The sequence below is a fragment of the Orcinus orca genome, chromosome 20 (genome assembly GCF_937001465.1).
Source record: "Orcinus orca chromosome 20, mOrcOrc1.1, whole genome shotgun sequence".
Classification (NCBI taxonomy): domain Eukaryota; kingdom Metazoa; phylum Chordata; class Mammalia; order Artiodactyla; family Delphinidae; genus Orcinus; species Orcinus orca.
Genome location: NC_064578.1, coordinates 26505484 through 26528198, shown reverse-complemented (window position 1 = coordinate 26528198; position 22715 = coordinate 26505484). Strand labels below are relative to the sequence as shown.

Here is a 22715-nt window from a genome sequence, read left to right as displayed (position 1 = left end):
AATTTAAATTGGCTAAAAAGAAAGCTTTTCATAACTAGATCAGAATCTAACCAAAAACATACTTGGAAAAAGCAAGGATAATTTGAGATTAGTCTTAAAACATGCTGTCAAGAAATAGGAAGCATTTCCTCTTCTGTCCTCACAATTGTTTTTGCTTTTTTTTTTTTAATGACTTAACCCAAAGTTAGGAGAACATCACAGTACTTAGCCTGAAAAGATCCATATTAAAGAGACTGGGATTTAAAACCCCAGTAGAAATTTAAGAGACCATAAAGAAAGAAGCTAAGCCAGAGATCCATTCGAGTGAGTTAGGAACCAAAAGCGTTTCAGTTCTGTTCCACCATAATGCCACAAAAGGCTGCCTTAAAACTTCTACGATTACAATCTTAGGCAAGAAAGGGTAATACTTTCAGTTATTGATGGTCAAATCTTGGTGCCTTGATTCTAGACTTAAGTTTCCACGGAAGGACTTGGGCCCCCACTTGTTGAAAAGAGACCAACTCTCTAAACAAGTTTTATCATCATGGGACCTTTTCAGTCAAAGCACAACTATATGTCTAAAACTTTATGTATCATCAGCTCATTTTCTCCTCAGACAAGGTAACAATCTGCAGTGTCCTACAACAGCATTATTTAAACTGATACCATATATCTTATTAATAGCTAAAATACTACACTGCCAATCTTTGGATGGGTAGGAATGTCAACCTGAGCACATTAAACCCAAATACTTCTACACAAACAAGTTTGTTCTTATTCTGTTTGACCTATTTCCTGATTTTGTACGTGTCCAACCATTTTTTCATCCGTGTATCCCTAACTCCTATCAAACGGATTGTCATGAGGCAAATGTTCATAATTTTTTTCGCAAACGGTAATAAACTACACTCACTCAATTATTAACTGGTCAAATAAACTCCCCAAGGCAATCGAATTTTAGAGAAAGAGGGAGACTAAGTGCTATTACTCACTTTCAGGAAAAAAATACTTTTTATTAGAGCCCTAAAAACTGTGATATTTGAATGACTTCAAGGGGCAAAGTTTCTGCTCGAAGTTTACTTTAAACACAACATTTCCAAACCACAGACATTAAGCATTAAAGCTTCATCCTAGTGAGGGTACTCCTCTGTGGGAGCCCGGTGGTGTGAAATCTACAGAGGGGGTGGTACTGAAAAAGAACACCTGTGCGTTTGGCCTCACGGAACCCTCTAGTAAGACCTGTAGTAAGTCTCTCTGCCACCAGCGCTGAGGCCTACAAGTGCTCGGCTAGGAAGCGGGCACTGCCTACGGATGAGCGGAACCGCCACTACAGCACAGACACTGGGCCCGGTGGATGGGGGCCGACTTTGGAGACAGAGTGAGCGCCCGGGCGCGCGAGTGGAACAAAACCTGTGGCAAGAAGTAATGAGGAAGTGCTCTCTCCCGCCCGCCCCTCCCACCTGCGGACACCCGAAACACCCGGGATTTGACAACGTGCTGGGGGCGGGGGAGGGGACTGGCAGTTCCAGGTCCGCCCAGAGAAACTGGGAGCCTGTACTCCAAACACGGGCCCCTCGCCCCCGGAGCTAGGCCTCCGGGGCCGATGCCCGCTGCACCCATCCGGCAGTTGAGGAGCTCGTGGGGGTCTGAGAAGGGTGCAGTCCGCGCGCACCGAGGCCCAGCCGCCCCAGCTGCCGCCACCGCCGCCCTCAGAGCCTCCAGGCCCGGGCCGGGGTCCATCCCGGGTCTCATCCCGCGCTCTGCCCTCCGCTTTATGGAGCCTTCGCCTCGGCCTCTTCTCTTCAGAGCCCAAAGACTCTACAGCCGAGGGGAGAGAGTCCGCCCTCTCTCGCCTCTCCACTTCCCCGTCCCGACTGCCCCTCACACAGCGGAGCGCCGGGAAACGCTCCCAGTGGCCCCGGGACCACCCCCGGTCCTTCCCGTACCGGCACCCGCTTTCCGTAGCTGACACCGCCCGCCGGCCCCAGCACCCGACCCCAGCCCACCTCACCTCAGGCGGCTCCGGCGGCGCTGGACACAGGAAACTCCTGGGTCCCCGACTCCGGCTCTCCTCGACCCCTCTTCGGTTAACTCCGCTTGTTTCTCTACAAAATGGCGCCGGAGGTCGCGCGCTCACGTCTCGGCCTTTCCCCTCCCCGTTCCCATTTCATCATTCGCTGCCCGCCCGAGGAGGGAGGGCCCCAGCACCAGCCAATGATCGTACCCCGCCCGTGGCTCCTGCCCAATCACCGACGGATGCCCGCGGATTTAAACCAATCACACACTATCACTTGCAGAAGTCAAGGAAGAAACCAGGCTCTTGCTAGCAACTACCAATCCAGACTCCTACTTCGCGGGCTTTGGCCAATTGCCGCTCACCAGTCCCCAGGGACGGGAGTAGGAGCCCTTGCGCCTGCGCTCGAGGCGAGGGCCAATGGAGAGACGCAGATAACTTCGATTTGGGGTTTTACGGACTTCCCACCTGCCCTCGAGGTCGTCGACCAATGGGGGCCTGGCATTGCCTCTGAGAAACAATAAATAAAGGAGAGGGCTCTTAAATCCTCGCCACCTTGCGCGGGCACTACTCTGAGAGGGAAAAACAGCCTTCCGATACTCTCCTTCCTCTTTCGAAGTGTCAAGTCTGGTAGACCACCGGGCTTCCCAATCTTAAACATTTCCCCACCCCCACACCCACACCCCCACCCTTCTTGTCCATTTGGCGGGGAACGCCAGCTCCCAGAAAGCAAGCCAGCCTGTAACTAGAGTGGTGGCGCTTTTGCATCCTGGGATATGTAGTTCCCCCCTCCCCGTTCCTGTCGCAAACGTAGTGCGAGTTCTTCCGTCACTGACTGCGCCCTAGGAGGAGTAATGCGTGCTGGAGAACGTAGTCCCCCAGGTTCCCGTTTGGTCCTAGCCTGCCTCACTTTCGTCAAGAGAACTTTCCCATCTAGTTCTGCCTGTTGAAGAAGGGACTCTTTACAGAGAGGTAGGAAGCTCAGTCTCTCTTTGGCTTAGTCCCTGGAAGTGGTATCAGAAAGAATACTTACGCCCTTTGCTCTCGGGAGAAAGAATAGAGAAACATTTTTTTAAAGATTTTGTGGTCACGTGTTCCTAGCTGAGTGTGGGAGGAGTGGAAGGAAGTGTTGACTGGTGGCTCTTTTAAGTTTTGAAAAAAATGTATCCTCATCACCCCGTCCTGAGGCTATGCTGGGTTGCTTGTCTCCTAGCCATCTCTCTCATACTACCTTTTGTGCCTAAAAATGCTTTAAAAAAAATTATGGTAAAAACACATAGCATAAAAATTACCATCTTAGCTGTTTTTAAGTGTACCGCATAGTAGTGTTAAAACTATATGCATATTATTGTGCAACTGATCTCTAGAACTTTTTCATCTTGCAAAACTGAAACTGTATGCCCATCAAACAACTCCCCATCTCCTCCTCCCAATCCTTGACAACCACCCTTCTATTTTCTAAGAGTCTGACTACTTTACATACCTCATATAGGTGGAATCATGAAGGATTTGTCTTTTTGTGACTGGCTTATTTCACTAACGTCCTAGAAATACTTACTGACACCTGCCCATTCCTTGGTTGGAGGCAAACTCTTTCAGCAGACATTTACTGAGTGGTGATTTCAAACAACTGTAGGATACCCAGGGACCCCACATACAGCAAGGGCAAGGGTTGCTTCAGTCCTGTTCATGGCTGTATCCCAGCACCTAGCACAGTGCCTGGCACATGGTAGACATGTGAGCAAATAAATGTTGAAAAATCAGGAAATGGAGAAATGGACTTAAAACATTATGATATTAGTGATAGAAGGCCCCCTAAACAGACCAAGGATGAGGAATAAGTCCCTTCTATACCTTGTTGCTGTATAAAATTGCTAAAACCTCTATGGATAGCAGAATTTTGGCCAAATTTATCAAAACTGCACAGACCCATTGACCCAGTGTCTAGGAATTTATTCCACAGGTGAATATTGCAGATTTGTACAGAGATGAATATATAAAGATATTCACTGATGCATTGTTAATGGAGTCCCAAAAGATTGGACACAATAGGGAAGAGGATAAATAAGTGTATGGTACTGTTATACAATGGAATACTACAGAGTTTTTAAAACCCGTGAGGTAGTCTATGGGTACTGATATGGAATAATTCAAAGATTTATTGTTAAATTTAAAAGTTAAGTGCAGAAAAAGAAAAAACGAAACAAAAAAACTGATGGTATAATCAGTATGTTACCATTTGTGTAGGAGAAAATAACTATATTTGTATTTACATATAAATAAATGCATAAAAAGATACACCCTTTCCCCAAACTGACACCAGTTGTTATCCCTAGGGAGGGGAGTGGAATGAGGAAGGGTAAAGGGAGCTTTTGCTTTTTGTTTTGTGTATTACTATATTATTTGAACTTTTTGCAAAGAGGATGTATTCATGTTTTATTTGTATAATTTAAAATAAAAATTTTTTAAAAGGAGACAGATAATGACACCCATAGAGGTCAACTATCTAAGATCAATTCTGTAATTCTACAACTAAATCAGGTCTCAGACATAAATCTCCTAAAGTCCGTTGAATGAAATAAAGCTGAGTTGCCTTTCCCCACTTCCGCCTGTCTTTATACTGAGGCTGCTCTGGGAGACCCTTCTGCCCACTGCCAGTGCCGCCCTCCCACGCCCCATCCTCACCCCCAGCTACACCAACACCACTGCTAGGATTTGACGTGCCTTGGGGACTTAGCCTAGTACTTGCAGGATTCGCACAATAAATAGCCTGGAGATCAAAGTCCTTCAACTGTGTGTTGTCAAGAATTCTGGGTGGCTTCTATCCCTGCTAGAAAAGAGAGAGACTCATAGAATGTTTACAAATTGGAAGGGTTAATGGAGATAACTTAGTGTATTTTTTTCACTTTACTGAAAGACATAGTTGGAAATCATGCCCAGACAAACTAGTTTACTAGAGACCATCAGAAAGGGCTCACTGCATCACCTTGTAACTTAGCAATTATGTGTTCTGGGGTTCAAACATTTAGAAATAGGATATTTTTACCAGCTGTTAATTACTCACCTGGCCTCTTTCCTCAGCCTTCTTCCAATCCTTCACCCCCAATTAACTGTGCTTCCCATGCTCTGGAAGAACTATACAAACTCTTTTGTTTCCCAAAATAGCCTGGAGAGGGAAATCTAAGTGTTAGGAAACAAAAGCCTTATTGAATTGGCTTGGGGTGGAGGCAAAAATACCTAGAACACAAAGGACTTTGAGAGGTTGAGATCTGTGCAAACTGTGTTATAAAATGTTTGGTGCTTGAATGAAGAAGAGATACAAGGCCTTTTTATTCAGTGTTCTTGTTTTTCAGTCCCATTTATCAGAGAGTCAGTAACTTCAATTTACAGTAGTTTTGTTTTGTTTTGTTGTGTTTTGGCTGCATTGGACAGCATGTGGGATCTTAGTTCCCTGACAAGGGATCGAACCCATTTTCCCTGCAGTGGAAGCATGGGGTCCTAACCACTGGACCACCAGGGAGTTCCCAATTTATAGTAGTTTTGACTGTCTTATCCAAAGCAACTCACTGACAGCCTAAAGCTAAATTCTGATCTCCTTCCAGACCATCAGCAATGCCTAAGCTCCAAACCTTCTGGCTCCCTGGGCACCCAGGCTTTGGTATGACTCTGGTGGCTCTACCCTGATGGGAGGATGACCAGGGAGGCACATTGCAAAAAGCCCATTGAGGAATTCAGAAACCCAGGCCCCGAACCAGGCTGTGCCCCTAACTTTCTGTGTAACCTTGGGAAAGTCATTTCCCCTCCCTGCACTTCTTTTTCCCTCTTTACTATACTGAGGATATTGGATTTGGCTCCCAAAGTGTGTTCTGTGGACTCCTAGGAAGCCAAAGACTTACTGTGTGGTCCTGGAATTCTTATGTGCACATAGGTTTATTAATCAACTAATATACTCTAAAAGTAAAACTTTACATACTTTATCTCATCCACACCTCAAGACCCTGTAGGGTAGGGACCCCATTTTACAGATCATAAAACTGAAGCTTAGAGAGGTGAGTCACTTGCCCAAGGTCACATACCTAGTCAATGGCAAAGCAAGCCTTGAAACCCAAGCTCTCTGACTTCAGGGCTTACATTCCCAGCCACTGTCCTCTAAGCCTTTGTTTGGAAACCCCCGTGCCTAGGTGATCTCCCAACTGTCATGTTCAGTGGTCCGGTAGTGATCAGATACTTTCCAAGCCAAAAAATGTGATGCATCGTCTGATAGGGTGTTATAAATGAGTGAGACAGATTCTGAAAATACTGCTGTGAGTTTGGTGTTTTCCAGTTGAGTTTACATTTGAATTTTTAGATTCTCTCTTTTTTTTAAAATTTTATTTATTTTTGGATGCGTTGGGTCTTCGTTGCTGCATGCGGGCTCACTCTAGTTGCGGCGAGGGGGGCTACTCTTCGTAGTCGTGCGCAGGCTTCTCATTGCGGTGGCTTCTCTTGTTGCTGAACACAGGCTCTAGGCGCGTGGGCTTCAGTAGTTGTGGCACGTAGGTTCAGTAATTGTGGCTCACGGGCTCTAGAGCGCAGGCTTAGTAGTTGTGGTGCACGGGCTTAGTTGCTCCACGGCATGTGGTATCTTCCTGGACTGGGGATCGAACCTGTGTCCCCTGCATTGGCAGGTGGATTCTTACCTACTGTGCCACCAGGGAAGTCCCTAGATTCTCTCTTTAATACGGAATTTTGTCCCAAGACTGTGTAGGAAACTCCTGACTTTTTTTTAAGGTTATTTATCCCTCTCTCTCTTTTCATGAGAGAACAGGGAAGAAGCTAAGAGGAAAAAGGAAAAGCCACAAAGCATCTCCTCTGGTTCATAGTTAGTTTAGCACTGAGTGGATGCTTGCAAACAAGTTAGAGCAGGTCTGAGAATCCTACCTGGGCTTTAGACAGATTCGCGGACTTTAGGATTATTGATGGAATTCTTCTGAGCTGGACAGAGTCTGTATGACTCTGCGGTAACTTTCTGTGTCCTCCCTGATTACTCTTCATTCTCCGCCCATCTGGGCCCCTGCCTTGGCAGATAGCTCTCGTTTAGTACTACAGACTTCTCTGGGCACTGTCTCAGCTCCTCAGCCCCCAACTTACACTTAACATCGTTTACCTAAAACCCGTCTCTACTGTCATCTTAGAGGGGTACACTTACAAGATATCCTCAACTGAAGGTGGGAGGGGGCAATGAGTTGAGCACTGTCTTCCAAATTCCTTTTTTTAGGGTGGAGGGCCACACCTCCCAGCTTGCAGGATCTTAGTTCCCCAACCAGGGATTGAACCAGGGCCTCAGCAGTGAAAACCCAGAATTCTAACCACTGGACCAACCAGGGAACTCCCCTTCCAAATTCCTCTTGACCATTCCATACTTCCTTCTCTAGGTTATTAAGTCCATCAGACATTTAATCTCTTTCAAATACAGTATAGAGTCTTGGAAGTCTGAGAAAAAGAGGCCTCTGTCTTTAATATGTTTACAATCACTCTTTGGAGGAGCAAAAGACAGACCAGGTAATCATTAGTGAACAATTCAAGCCTGTATGTTACCTATAGAATGAATAGGTCAATAATCTAAATGCTGGAAGCTGATCCAGGAGAAATACTTTTGCTGGAATTCTTTCAGGATATGTAGCTTAAAACAGTACCCCCTCCCTGAACCCCAAAAGGTAAGCTTACCAGCCACCCACACTGGCCTGAAAAGGACTTTTCATGACCAAGAATCCCTGAATTCAAATATATTGGGGGCCTCTTGGGCTTCCCTGGTGGCACAGTGGTTGAGAGTCCGCCTGCCGATACAGGGGGCATGGGTTCGTGCCCCGGTCCGGGAAGATCCCACATGCCGCGGAGCGGCTGGGCCCATGAGCCATGGTCGCTAAGCCTGCGTGTCCGGAGCCTGTGCTCCGCAACGGGAGAGGCCACAACAGTGAGAGGCCTGTGTACCAAGAAAAAAAAAAGAAAATCAAATATTTGTCCTTCCCCACACTACCCCCACAGAAGCTACAGCAGCTATCATTAATTAGCTCATCATATTTGGTAGGCAAAAATCTTCCAAAATTCAGAACCCGTAGGGAAAATAATAAGCCAACATCTTCGGAATAAAATATTGGGGAATCTCTACGGAGGCCCATTTCAACCCCAAAAATCTGAGGCTAATTAGCCTCATTCACTGACCTGAGGATGAGGCTAGGCCCATATTTGTCATTGTAGCCCTGTGGTTTTAGAGTAGTCACAGATGGTGAAAGAAAGGACAGACTCCAGGTTCAAGTAAAAAAGAAAGCGTTTGGAATAATGTCATTCAAGCTGCTATAACAAAATACTATAGACCCAGTAGCTTATAAAAACAGAAATTTATTCCTCACAGTTCTGGAGGCTGGGAAGCCCAAGATAAAGGCACCAGCAGATTCAGTGTCTGGGGAGAGCCCACTTCCTCCCTCGTTCATAGATGTACATCTTGCTGTAACCTCACATGGTAGAAGAAGCAAGGGAGTTCTCTGGCATCCCTTTTATAAAAGCTTTAATCTCATTCATGAGGGTTCCACCCTTATGACCTAATCACCGCCCAAAGGCCTTACCTCCCAAGACATCACACACACCCCTCCACCACCAGGGCAGAACCCTCATTTCTTCAACAGATAATCCTTGATTAAACAACAGCTGTGTCCTGGAACATAGCTCAGAGCAGAATAGGCACTTCAGGTGTCTGTGCAGGTTGACGTTGCTCATGATCATCTGCTCAGACTAGCAGAGCAGCCAACTGTCAAAGAATCACAGATGTGATAAATGTTAACAAATGGGGAACATAGGGAGTTTTGGGGAGCCTGCAACCCAGTCCGGGGATTCAAGGACTCTCTAAGGATGTGAAAGGGAGTAGGAGTTCTCTAAACAGAGTGGCAGAAAGGGAGTACATTCCAGCAAAGAGCTAAGCCTCACAGAGATGATACTGGCATCTTTGAAGAATTAAAAGACCAGGAAGGTTGGAGCCTAGAGAGGCAGCCAGAGGACCATTTAAGCCTCTGTGCTCAGCCCTTTATCCTAAGGGCTCTGGGAGCCTTTGAAGGGTTGGATGGAACAGCTGTTGTGCTCATATTTGCACTGTTTGAAGGTCACACTGGCTGTTGCGTGAAGAAAGTACTGGTGTCCAGCCAGAGAAGTTGCTGGGAGACTAGCCAGGAGGCTACCGCAGGAGTCCAGGGGAGGTGCTGGCCATGGGAATGGAGCAAAGTGGGCTTTGGCAACCGATGGAGTGTGAAAGGTGAGGGAGAAAAAGTGAAGGATTGTCTGCCCTTGGGCACCTCCTTCCCCCCACCTCAACTCCGCCTCTTGATGCAGGGAGACTGGAGGAGCAGGTGTGGAGGCAGAGACAGTGAGTTCAATTTGAAGGTGAATGTGTTTCACACATTCAGGCCGTGGGCTAAAGCTCTGGGCGGCTGAGAGCCAGAACTGCTGATGGAGGCACTGACAAGCCGGCTTGGTTGCCCTGGGGGAGCCTTCAGAGAGCAGAGGCCTCGGGGCCCTGAGAAGAGCTGTGCTCAGGCTCCTGGTTGAGGAGGGAAGAGTCTCCAGCATGCTGGGAAACAGCCCAACCCAGGAGGCCTGAGGACTGCTGGAGGCTGAGTGAAGTCACAGAAGCCAGAGGACTGAGGGACCCAATGTGTTTGAGCAGTCAAGCAGGGAGGAGGTTGACAAGGCCTTGGGCTGTGGGACCTTTTCTGTGGCTGAGAGGGGGTTTGAGCCAGATGGGATCAGGCTGCAGAGGAGAGCTGTAGCTGGAGGGCAAAGGAGGGTTTGTACTTTTTAAGATAGAGGGATTGGGGCACATTTAAATGCTAATAAATTTCTTTTGGAAAGAAGTTATCTCTCCTCCCTGTGATGTCTCCTCCCAGGAGTTCAGGTTTAGACAGCTGGAGGGCCAAGGTCTTCTTTGTTTTTGAAATACTTGGGCTTTGATCTTCTTCCATCCTCCTTCTTCTCCTGAGGGTTCTTCTCCCAGGCAGAAGGTATCCAGCAACAGCACCCACTTAGAGCTGCCTGGGAAGTGACTCTTCCTCTGACTGTTGACTTCTGGGAGAAGAAAGGGCTGCAGCCATCCTGCCCCCACCCTGGCCACCCCGGAGTCCACCCTTCCCCTGGGGCATCACGTCCTCACTGGCTGCTTCAGGGCCTCCACAGACCTCTCCCCACCCACGAAGTTGTAAGCCAGGTCACTGCCCCCTTTATAGACAAGGGCTCAGAGGTCATTCTGCAGCAGCTCCCAGGGGAAAGGGACCATGTCCATATACTGCCTCTGGTACTGAGGGCAAACCTGGGCGCTGCAGGCAGAAGCAGCTGAGGATGTCCAGATAGCCGGCGTCTACTCCAGGAAACTGGGAACTGGGATTCCTGGAGCCCCTTTTCAGCCTTGCCTCTTAATCAGCAAAAAGTTGCCTGTAGATATGGGCGTGTCCACTCTCCCAGGATAACGATTGTTTCCCACACCCTGTGCCTGGGCTCTAGGACCCCCACCTCCATCCCATCTTCTTCCAATTGCAACAGGTGCCTCTCCCTCATCCATTTCCTCTTTCAACAAATATTTGAGTGTTTACTGTATTCTGTCGTGGTCCGAACGGGGGTTGGAAAAGAATTTCCAGACACAAAGCAGAATGTAAAGAGGTTAGAATTTATTAGAGGGAATGGTCGCTGCCAGGACAGCAGGCCGACTTCCTAGTAGTCTGGGAGAGCCAACCCCGAACATGTGCTATTAGTCAGTTTTTATAGCCCTAGAACAAAGAAACGGTCCGAGGTGAAATTTTTGTTTTCTGATTGGTCGAGGCAGATATACCTTCCTTCTTTAGAGTGGGAGTGGGATGGGGCAGATGCCTTTCCTTATTTGGGACGAGAGAGGAACAGGTCTCGTAGCCCAGGTGGGCTCAGGAATTTCGTACCCATCGCAACATGGTGATTAGAGTCCAGTAGGATGTGTAACGCTGAAACTTTTTCAGGCAGGGTTGTCCTTTGTCCTTGAAACACCATTGTCCTTGGAGCACCGCACGTTCCAGGCACTGTTACAGGTGCTGGGATCATAGTAGTGAACCAACAGCCTGCCCTACCCTACATCTTAGTGTCAGCTATCTCTGCCCTACCTCTCCCCAAGAAGGCCCCCCAATCTTGGGATGTCATATCCATGCTCTCGTGCCTCTGCCAGTGGCTGCTAGATCTCCTCGGGCTTACCTGCACAGTTCCTAGGCAGGGAGGGAGTTGAGGGTGTGGCTCAGCTACAGGTATGTGGTACAGCCTGGCCTGGATACATTCAGGCACCCCAGAAATGGGGCCGTCAGGAGGCTGGAAGCAGAGAGTATGGAAGGGGTTATGGAGTTGAAGGCCTCAGATATTCCCTCCCACCGTCCCATTTTCCATGCCAGTCCCCCAATACTTGGTGAACCTCATAGAGATGCTATTTTGGGATCCCACAAGCTCATCCCATGCTCTACAGCCCTGAGCCCCTTCTGTAATTCTGCTCATCTCCTTCCCATGCAGACTAAGTCCTTCTCTCTCTCTAGAATCCTCCTCTGTAAAACAGAAGAGTTGGCCTAGATGATCTCAAAGTCCTTTCTGTCTGGAAATGTTCTGACTTCCACAGCAGCCCCTGGTCCACCCTGTACTCCAAATGGGAGTTGTCAGGGTGAGTTACCTGGAGAAGGCAGGACAGAGAGAGGAGGGGCAGCCAGGCCACTTTGCACGTCTTCCTCTCTTACCATCACCACGTGATAGTCCCAAGAAGTAAGGATCCCAAGGACACACCTGTCCTGGTCAGGGGACCCTGGGGAAGTGCTGCCTGTCCCCCCATTCCCACCATCCTGAGCACCTCACATTCTGATCTCTTTCAGGCTCAGACCATGCTGTCCACAGTCCAAGGCTGCCCTAGGTAAGCTTTTTTTTTAAAAATATTTATCTATTTATTTGGTTGCACCAGGTCTTACTTGCAGCAGGCAGGCTCCTTAGTTGTGGCTCCCGGGCTCCTTAGTTGTGGCATGTGAACTCTTAGTTGCAGCATGCATGTGGGATCTAGTTCCCTGACCAGGGATCGAACCCAAGCCCCCTGCATTGAGAGCGTGGAGTTTTATCCACTGTGCCAACAGGGAAGTCCCCAACAAATTGTTTTGTTTTGTTTTTTAAAGAATCAATTTTATTTATTTATTATTTTTGGTTGCGTTCATCTTCATTTGTACACACGGGCTTTCTGTAGTTGTGGTGAGCGGGGGCTACTCTTTGTTGTGGTGCACAGGCTTATTGTGGTGGCTTCTCTTGTTGCAGAGCACGGGCTCTAGGCGTGCAGGCTTCAGTAGTTGTGGCTCATGGGCTCTAGAGTGCAGGCTCAGTAGTTGTGGCACACGGGCTTAGTTGCGGGGATTGAACTCGTGTCCCCTGAATTGGCAAGCAGATTCTTAACCACTGTGCCACCAGGGAAGTCCCCCCAACAAATAGTTTTTAAGTGCCTCCTATGTGCCAAGTGTTGGGAATATAGCAGCAAAAACGCAAAGTTCCTGCAGTCATTGATCCTGCATTTAAACAGGGGGTTGTGATAAACAATAATACTAAGGAAATAATGTTGAGCAGTCTAAGTGCTATGAAAAGAAATGGAGCAGAATAAGGTGCTGGAGTGACAGAGGTGGGAAGGTTGGGGAGGTGGTAGCAGCTCTTTTTGTTTGGGGAGACCTCTCTGATAAAGGGTCTGAGCAGAGACCTGAAAGAAGTGAGGGAGGAAACCACACAGACATCTAGTGGCTGAGGGTTCCAGGCAGGAGACCAGAAAGTACAAAGTCCCTGAGTCTGTAGCTGAGGCTGAGCAGTGGGAGAGGAGGAGTAACAGAAAAAGAGGTCAGAGAGGAGCCAGTATTGTGGGGCCCTGTCAGCCATGGTAGATGAGGACTTTGGCTTTCATCCTAGTAAGAAGAGAAGCCGTAGAAGATTTTGAGCTGAGGATGTGAGCTGACCTTAGTTTTAAAAGGTTACTGCAAGAAGAAGACTACAGGAGAGCAAAGGGGTGGGAGGCAGCAGGAATCTTCAAAGTAGAAGGATGTAATAGTCCAGGCAAGAGATGATGGTGGCGCTCGCTTCAGCAGCACGTATACTAAAATTGGAACGATACAGAGAAGATTAGCATGGTCCCTGCACAAGGATGACACGCAAATTCGTGAAGCGTTCCATAACTTTATGTGTATAACTGATTCACCTTGTTATAAAACAGAAAGTAACACACCATTGTAAAGCAATTATCTCCAATAAAGATGTTAAAAAATAATAATAATAATCAGCCCAAGTTCTTCATTCTGTTCTTGGATTTTGTTAAAAAAGATCCAAGGGGGAAAAACATTCTTCTGGAGCAAGATTCTTTTCAAAACTCTGTCAGAAAGAATAAAATAAGAAAGAACATGAAAAAAAAAAAAAAGAGATGATGGTGTATTGGACTAGTTGCAAAGGTGGAGAAAAGCATTACCTCTAATAATTATCTCCAGACTACAGGGCACGGCACTCACTGTCTCCCATCCCACCTCACCAACCAGTTCCTGGGGTGGCCACGTTGGCCTGGTATCTTCAGAAGAGGTTGCTCATGCCAGCAGCGTTAAGGCCCCTGGTAGCCATGTGCCCCTCAGCAGAGTGAGTAGAGGTTGCAGATGTTGAGGGCAATGCCCTGAATCATACCATAAGCTTTCAGGACCTGCAGAGAGGAATCAGTCCAAGGACTTTCCAGGGTTGAGGGTAAAAACACAATTTGCTACTCTTTCAGGCACAGGGTCTGTTGACTGGGACACCTAACATGGTGAAAACGGCCAGCAAAGCATGAGGGACTGAGCCTGTGCCCTCTGGCCTCTTGGGTCAGGAGGCAGTCTTGGAGCTGACCCCTGGGGACACATCCATGCCATACCACAGGGAGCTGAGGGCACTGCTGCTCCCCTCCTCGTGGGAGAGAGCTACCAATTGTAAGCCAGCTCCACAAAGTCAGGGGGCTGGATTATGCTCTAGAGGCCAGAATTCACAATTTTTTTTTTCTTTTTTAAAGTTTTGACCCCATTTAGATAGGCCCAAAGGCTCTGTGGTCCTCTTCTCTCACCCCTTCCTACCCCTAGTGGTATTCCACTATCTCCACGTGGGCATGCACAGCAGGAACTTTGCAAGGCTGCATGGCAGGCAAACCCTTGGCAGAAATCTGGAGTGAGATTGCGCATTAATCTAATGTGAAAATCAGAATTTGGTGAGCCGTGATTGCTCCCTGTGCACAATAACCCAAGGGTCAAAGGAAAATGCGAGGCATTTGTCATTTTAGGTTCTGGCAATGGCTAATCAGAACCTTGAGGGCCCAGCACCAGCCCCGGGAGCAGAGGCAGAAAACACTGCTCTGGGAAGGTCATCCCCTCAGAGTTGTCATCATTCCCTGTGAGACCTCCTGCTGTTTATTTGGTTTAAAAAAATCATAGAGTGCTTAAGTTTGCATTCAGATTTGCATCACTTGCATTCAGATATGCACACTCTCTTGGGAAGAAGAGACAGGAGTGGTGTGACAGCAAATACTGTGGGAGGAATTGGGGACAGTCCTATCTCCTGTGTCAGAGAAAATGTTATCTCTGATGTGGATCAGGGCCTATCTGCTAAGTGTTTTGCCAAGGCCTTTGTAGGTTTCTTCTGGATTAGGGCAGGGTAGGGGGCAGAGTTGGAGGCCCTATGGGGAGACCACACAGCCCAGGGGAGAAACCCTGTCCTTGGACACAAAAAAACCTGAATTCTACTCCACAGTCTGCCCCTTACTGCCTGGAAGGCGTTGGGGTAGTTTGTTTTCCTGTAAAATAGGGAGGAAATATTACCTGAATTTTTAAATGAGGACAGTATATTGTATTTGCAATTTAAAAGCAATGAGAAACAAGAAAAAAAATGTTTTAAATTTTATTTTTTATGTATTTACATTTTTTTCTAGTTTTATTGAGATATAATCAACACATAACATTGTATTAGTTTAAGGTATACACCATAATGATTTGACATATGTATATGTTACAAAATGATTACCACAATAAGTTTAGTTAATATCCATCACCTCACATAGTTACAGTTTTTCTTCTTGTGATGAGAACTTTTTTTTAAAATTTATTTATTTATTTTTGGCTGCATTGGGTCTTCGCTGCTGCTTGCGGTCTTTCTGTAGTTGCAGAGAGCGGGGGCTACTCTTCGTTGTGGTACGCAGGCTTCTCATTGCAGTGGCTTCTCTTGTTGCGGAGCGTGACCTCTAGTTGCGTGGGCTCTAGTAGTTGTGGCCCACGGGCTTAGTTGCTCCACAGCATGACGGATCTTCCCGGACCAGGGCTCGAACCCGTGTCCCCTGCATTGGCAGGCAGATTCTTAACCACTGCGCCACCAGGGAAGCCTGTGATGAGAACTTTTTTTTTTTTTGCGGTACGCGGGCCTCTCACTGCTGTGGCCTCTCGTTGCGGAGCACAGGCTCCAGATGCGCAGGCTCAGCGGCCATGGCTCACGGGCCCAGCCGCACCGTGGCATGTGGGATCTTCCCAGACCGGGGCACGAACCTGTATCCCCTGCATCGGCAGGCGGACTCTCAACTACTGCGTCACCAGGGAAGCCCGTGATGAGAACTTTTAAGATTACTCTCCTAGCAACTTTCAAACATACAGAACACTATTATTAATTATAGTCACCATGCTGTACATTACATCCCCAGGACTTATCTTTTTTTTAATATATATAAATTTATTTATTTTATTTTTGGCTGCCTTGGATCTTCGTTGCTGCGCACAGGCTTTCTCTAGTTGCTGTGAGCGGGGGCTACTCTTCCTTGTGGTGCATGTGCTCCTCATTGCATTAGCTTCTCTTGTTACGGAGCACAGGCTCTAGACGTGCAGGCTTCAGTAGTTGTGGCACGAGGGCTCAGTAGTTGTGGCTCGCGGGCTCTAGAGTGCAGGCTCAGTAGTTGTGTTGTACGAGCTTAGTTGCTCCATGGCATGTGGGATCTTCCCGGACCAGGGCTCAAACCCATGTCCCCTGCATTGGCATGCGGATTCTTAACCACTGTGCCATCAGGGACATGCCCTTATTTATCTTATAACTGGAAGTTTGTACCTTTTGACCATCTTCAGAAATTTCCCCAGCCTCTAGAAATAAGAATTTTTAAATCCCCATGTGAGTCCCACCAATCTGCCTTCCTCACAGGGTTGCTGTAAACTGATTGGGGGGTGTGCTCTGTGTGTGTATGTGTGTGTAAGAACAGCTCTGTGCACTGGGGTTCTGAGCTCTTTTCCTTTGCTCTCCCACCAGCTGAGGAGGAGAGAGGTGCCCTCTTTCCAACCCTCACCGAGGAGAGGGGTGACTCACCCCATTGAAGCAGTTGTCCTCTGTGGTATAAAAGCAGAGCAGTAGTAGGTGTTGAGGGAAGTCCAGAGGCTGTGGACTGAGACCTGGAATCAGGCAGTGAGAGTGTGGCCACCTGGGCTCACCTCCACTCCCAGGGCAGTTACTCCATTTCCTGCCATATTAATTACCTCTGATCAATCTAAACTGGCCTGCCTGGTGGCATCATCTGCCTCTGGCCTAAGGATGACAGAGAGCCAGCTGCCTCAAAAGTAGACATGCCGGGCTTCCCTGGTGGCGCAGTGGTTGAGAGTCTGCCTGCCGATGCAGGGGACGTGGGTTTGTGCCCTGGTCCGGGAAGATCCCACATGCCGCGGAGCGGCTGGGCCCATGAGCCATGGCCACTGAGCCTGCGTGTCCGGAGCCTGTGCTCCGCAGCGGGAGAGGCCACAACAGTGAGAGGCCCGTGTACCGCAAAAAAAAAAAAAAAAAAAGTTGACATGCCAAGGACTAGAAGGATACAGGACTTACTCATTGCTAATGAGGCCATGGTAGTAACCATAGTCTATCAGAGGATCATCACCCAGCTGGTAGTTTCTCATTTCCTTCCCATTCCAAAGCCCTGATACCAGAAGATACAAATAAGTGCTGAGAAGCCCCGCCTTTTGGTAACAGTGATAATGGCTAAGCTTGAGTGCTAGGCCCTGCTCTGAGCCCTGCATATTCATTGTCTCCTTTATTCACCCTAATCCTGTGAAGCAGGTACTATTGTGTGCATCCCCTTTTTTGCGGGGGGGGGGGGTCACACCGCGTGGCTTGCGAGGATTTTAGTTCCCCCGACCAGGGATTGAAGCCACGCCCTTGGCAGTGAAAGTGCAGAGTCCTAACCACTGGACCACCAGGGAATTCATTTCCTTTTCTTTCTTTCTTGTTCTTTGTGCATTCCCATTTTCCAGATGAGCAAACTGAGACACAGAGAGGCTAAAGAGCTTGCTCAAGGCCACACAGCCAATCAGTGGCAGAGCCAGGTTTCAAACCCAGGTTAGTGCCATTTCCAGGTCTACACTTAGTGTCTTGGCTATACTGCCTCGTGCAGCATTAACAGAGAACCATACTCAGCATCTCAGAGCAGCTGATGTCTCAGATTAGCCTTATGTACAGATGGGGAAACAGGCCAGAGGGGATAGAGATCAAGGTCAGAGGTTGATCCCTGGTTCCAGATGTATCCTGAATCTTTCCATTGATCTCCACCTCCAGTGCTCTCATTCTAGTCCATGTGTCACCATCATCTCTGCCTGGACCACTAGAACAGGCCCTACTGGTTTCCTTCCTTCTACTCTCCCCCGACCCCCGCAATCCATCCTCCTGTTAAAACCCCTCCAATGGCTTCCTAGAGAATCCTTACCATGGCTTACAAGGCCCCCAGGATCCCGTTCATCTGTCCAGTGGCACTCCACCACGTGCCCCTGCTCACTCTGCTCCAGCCACAGAGGCCTTCTTTCCACCTGGGCTATTCTGCCTCAGGTTTGCACTTATTTTTCTCTCTTCCTGGACCGCTTTTCTTGAGGCTCTTCTCGTGCCTTCTTCTTGTCATTCAGCTCACTTGTCTCCTACTCAGGAAGGTGTCCCAACTATGATGTCTAAAGCAGTCCGTCATAGCTCATAGCATTCTCTGAAACGACCTTGTTTATATGTGTGTGTCCACTTATTGCCTATTTTTCCCCCACCTAGAAGGCAGAGACTGCCTTGGTCACTACCGTATTCCAGTCTGTGCCAGGCTGGGTGCTCAAAGAATATTTGAAGAGTGAAGGACAGGATAAAGATTACTGGGCAGTGCTGGCCTTTTACACCTGTTCAGCAGCCAAGAACCTGAGACTTACTTGAAGTTGATAGAAAATGGACCCTTGACAATTTGTGCACTCGGGGTGGCGGGGCACATATATACTCTCATAACTTTCTCCAAAGACGCAGAAGTCATGGCTGGCAAAAGTGGGGAGCTTTTCCAAGAAATTCAGCAGTGCTTGGCAGTTGTCAGAAGCCCCCTGAACGGAGAGGAAGTGGGGCCCAAGGTGGGGGTCAAAGTGGGAAAGAATCACAGACAGGCTCCCCTGCCCCAGCCAAAGGGTGAGAAGAGATCATATACTCATTTGCACATTTTGCTGAGCTCCCCTCTTACCCGCTCTGGTCCATTCTCCCTTTCTCTTTAACATGGCAGAGCTGGTCTGACCCAGGCAGTCCAGGGCTTCACACTCTTCAGAGCTTCCTATCACCCTTAACCCTAATGGGGCTTATGAGACTTTTGGTAGTCAGGCCCTGTACAGCTCACCACCCCGATTCTCCCGCTTTTTTTTTTTTTTTTTTTTAATTTTGGTCACACCATGCGACATGCTTAGTTCCCTGACCAGGGATCGAACCTGCGCCCCCTGCATTGGAAGCATGGAGTCTTAACCACTGGACCACCAGGGAAGATCCTGTCACCCTCCCTCTTAAACGTAATGCTCCAGCCTCTCAGGCATCAGCTTTCGCTATCTCCAAGCCTTTGGTCCCTGCTTACACTCTGTGAGTAGACTCTTTTCCTCCACAATCACTGGACTTTGTTCCCTGAGGCCAAGGGTGATGTACATCTCCCTGCTCTGTGCTTCCCAATCCCCTCTAGCTCCTCTTTTGCCATATTCCTCACACTTGTAATGACTAGTTTGATGTCTGCTTCTGCCCTAGACTGTAAGCTCCATGAGGAGGGACTGGACCACTTCCTTCACTGCTGTTTCCCCCATGTGTAGCACTGTACCTGGCACACAGTAAGTTACTAAGAAGAAGATTGTTGCATTCAATTTCAGATTAGAAAATGAAGGTCCAGGGAATTCCCTGGAGATCCAGTGGTTAGGACTCCACACTTTCACTGCCAGAGCCCAGGTTCAATCCTCGGTCGGGGAACTAAGATCCCACAAGCTGTGTGTACGGCCGAAAAAAAAAAGAAAGAAAGAAAAAAAAAAAAGAAAATGAGGGTCCAGGGACTTCCCTGTTGGCTCACTGCTTAAGAATCCACCTGTCAAGGCAGGGGACACGGGTTCAAGCCCTGGTACGGGAAGATCCCACATGCCGCAGAGCAACTAAGCCCATGCGCCACAACTACTGAGCCTGCGCTCTAGAGCCCGCAAGCCACAACTACTGAGCCCACGTGCCACAACTACTGAAGCCCGTACGCTTAGAGCCCGTGCTCTGCAACAAGAGAAGCCACCAAAATGAGAAGCCTGCGCACCACAATGAAGAGTAGCCCCCACTCGCCGCAACCAGAGAAAGCCCGCGCGCAGCGACAAAGACCCAACACAGCCAAAAATAAATTAATTAATTAAAAAAAAAAAGAAAATGAGGGTCCAGAGATCATTTTGTCTGGCTCCTTAAACTCATAGGTGGGGAAACTCAGGTTCAGGAAAGGTGAGTGACTTGCCCACGGTCACGCAAAGAGTAGCTTGCAGAGTCAGCTGCCTGGTCACCACCTGCTTCAAAGCTGGCTCAGGCTTCCTCTGGCCCAGCTGATAAATCCCTCATCTTCATTCAGTTCCCAGAGGCTCACAAAGTATCTCTTCGTATGCAGTCTGATCTCTGCGACAGCCTTGGGGATGATGATCATGATAGCTGACACTGAGTGTTTTCAATATTCTAGTCATTTGTGTGTATTCACTTCCTTAATCTTTTGCATGACCCTGTGGGATAGGTACTGTTATTAGCATCCCATGTCACAGATGAGGAAACTGAGGCACAGGATATTTAAAGGAACTTGCCCAAGGTCAGATAGCTGGGAAATGGCAGAACTGGGATTTGAACCTGGCAGTCTGACTCTTAACCATGACACTGTCCAGCTTGCCTTGTATGTAGGAGGGAGGCATTATTATCCTTTCTCTGTCAGCCCCCAGGGTGAGGTTTGGCATTCTTCGATTCAAAAGCAGGGGCCACAAACCTACTGCCTGCAGGAACTAGGCAGAAAACATGAATGGGTGAAGCAGACAGGTGTCAGGCAACAGGGCCTGGTGGGGACAGTGGTAAACTGGAGAGCACAGGGTCTTCTACAGCCACTCACCCTTGCTGCACCTGCGCTCCAGAAGGGTGTTACTAAGAGCAAATGCAGGCTCAGAGTTGACTTTTTAACAGAAGTCACAAGTCTGAATTTTTAAGTGAAATCTCTCAATTGTGTAAACGGTGGCAACCAAAATTCAAGTTTTCTTCGCTTTAATAGGCAGGGCAAGGAAAACATATCCACGGGCTGAATGGCTGCAGCTCACAGGCCACAGTTTGCAGCCTCTTGTCTGAGACAGAAGGCGTTTCCTTTCTTCCTCCAGCTCCCGTCCTCTTGTCCTCCCTCTACCTCCATCTAGCCTTCTTGCCCTTCTTCCTTTCCTTCCCCTTCCTTCCGTCTTCCCTGTCCCCACCTTGAGTGGTGCAGCCACCCACCTGTTGGTCATTGGTCTGGTAGCTCTGGCTGAGAGAGTAGGAGGAACCCACACCAGCGGGGACTCCAGGTCCAGAACACTGGCCACCAGGTTCCAGCTGTGTGGGTTCGTGTCGGCGTTCCCTCTGTAGGGAGGAGGGAGATGTGTGGGTGTCCTTTGGGCTGCAGGGGCCAAGGGCACCCGTAGGGCTGAACGCAGTGGTCGTGGGGCTCTTGCCCATGCCTCCTAACAAGATGGCAGCCAGAGAGGGGCATAGGTGGATGCTCCAGTCCAGGAGTAGGTGGCTCCAGGGCATCCCCTGGGTTGGCATTCCACAGGGGAGGCTAGGGAAGCCCTCTTTCTTCTAGCCTCTCCAAACCCTCCCTAGAGAGAATCCTTTCACCACCTGAGTAACAGAGGGTGTTCCCACTTAAGGCCAAACTTTGCCATGGAGCTTCTTCCTGAGCCCCAAATCTGCTCCTTGCTGGCCCTGTTCTCTGTTCCCTTTTGTCGAGAGACAACTTGTCTGCCAGCTACTGTGCTAAGTACTCTATGGGAATTGCTCCTATTCCTCACAGCAACCTTTGAAGTAGGTTCTTTTTTTTTTAGGCCACACTGCGCAGCTTGCAGGATTCTAGTTCCCTGACCAGGGACTGATCCCAGGCCTTCGGCAGTGAAAGCATGGAGTCCTAACCACAGGACCGCCAGGGAATTCCCATGAAGTAGGTTCTATTATTATTCCCATTTCTCAGATGAGAAAACTGAGGCCCAACCAGGTTTATTTACCTTAAGCCATATAGCTAGTATATGGCAGAGCCCACACTTGAATGCGTCAGTCAGTTTCCAAGGCACATATTATGCTAAACTTCTCCTAAATCTTCACAATACTAATATTGTTGTCATCCCCTTCACTGAGGCCTGCAGAGAGAGGTTAAGTAACGCGTCCAAGTTCACACAGCTGGGAGGTGTTGCAGATGGGGCTTGAACCACCTCTGTCTTATCGCAGCATGTGAACTGACCCTGCACCTGAGTCATGCTCAGGACGGTTTGCTTTCCATGGAATTTTACTCACCTGATGCTAAAAAGTCCATAAGGCAATTAATCGGTGAAAATACTGGGACTCAGAGAGGGGGAGTGACCGGCCCAAGGTGATACCAACTACAGTTCATGCCTCCTGAATCTAAGTCCAGTGTTCTTTCCACCACATTGAGCTGCTGGCTGTTCTGTTGCTCTCCCAGAGTTTCTGGCTCTGAAGGCCTGAGTCTAATTCTCCAGCCCTCACCACCTGGCACTAGATCGAGCAGGGCTCCTTAGGGAACTTCACGATAGCTCCATATGTGATGGCTTGGGGTTTGGGAGGGGTTTGCAGGACAGTTAGTGGCAAACTCCAGCTGGAACCACAGGGTTCCCGAGTCAGAAGGACCTCAGCAGTCATGTGCTGCAACCCTCCCACTATAAAGGAAGGAAACCTGAGGCCCTGAGAGGGAAAGAAACCTGCGTGGGGATGCACAGCAAGTCGTTGTTTGGACTAACAGTGACATTCCTTACAGCCTGTGCCCTGTTGAGGGCAGGCAAGCAGTGAAGAGATGGAGCAGTCATTTAGCACTGGGTTCGGCCTTGGAAGATTTCTTTTTTTTTCTTTTTGATTTAATTTAATTTTATTATTATTATTTTTTGGCCACGCCGAGTGGTCTGTGGGATTTTATTTACCAGACCAGGGATGGAACCTGTGCCCTCTGCAGTGGAAACGTGGAGCCCTAACCCCTGGACCACCAGGGAATTTCCAGTCTTCTATCAACTTAATTAAACTGTGTGAAGTTAGGTTTTAGCTCCTGGCAGGCAAGCTCCTCGTAGGCTGGGAGCAGCTGTGTCTGGGATTCAATAAAAGCAGTGAAGCCCAGCCAAACTGGAGCGTAAAGTCCCTTTAAAATGAC

At 48.4% G+C, this 22715-nt stretch overlaps 1 protein-coding gene, 1 long non-coding RNA gene and 2 other non-coding genes across 11 annotated transcripts in view; 2 read left to right on the top strand and 2 right to left on the bottom strand.

Annotated features, from left to right (window-relative positions):
- The window catches only part of CNOT1 (CCR4-NOT transcription complex subunit 1), a 102043-nt gene extending 99913 nt beyond the window's left edge, over positions 1-2130 (bottom strand). For all 8 annotated transcript variants that reach the window (XR_007474200.1, XM_049703089.1, XM_049703092.1 and 5 more), the window contains exon 1: positions 1991-2130. The gene's annotated coding sequence lies outside the window, so the exon portion shown is untranslated. The remainder of the gene's footprint in view (positions 1-1990) is intronic.
- A 145-nt stretch (positions 2131-2275) lies between these two features.
- LOC117199450 (uncharacterized) lies at positions 2276-22694 on the top strand. Its single transcript, XR_007474214.1, has 3 exons — positions 2276-2965; positions 11887-11924; positions 19073-22694. It is a non-coding gene; the product is annotated as an uncharacterized LOC117199450 (long non-coding RNA).
- LOC117199502 (U6 spliceosomal RNA) lies at positions 13107-13213 on the top strand. Its single transcript, XR_004480752.1, has one exon. It is a non-coding gene; the product is annotated as a U6 spliceosomal RNA (small nuclear RNA).
- On the bottom strand, positions 18748-18820 carry TRNAW-CCA (transfer RNA tryptophan (anticodon CCA)). The gene has a single exon. It is a non-coding gene; the product is annotated as a tRNA-Trp (tRNA).
- Positions 22695-22715: the final 21 nt, after the last annotated feature.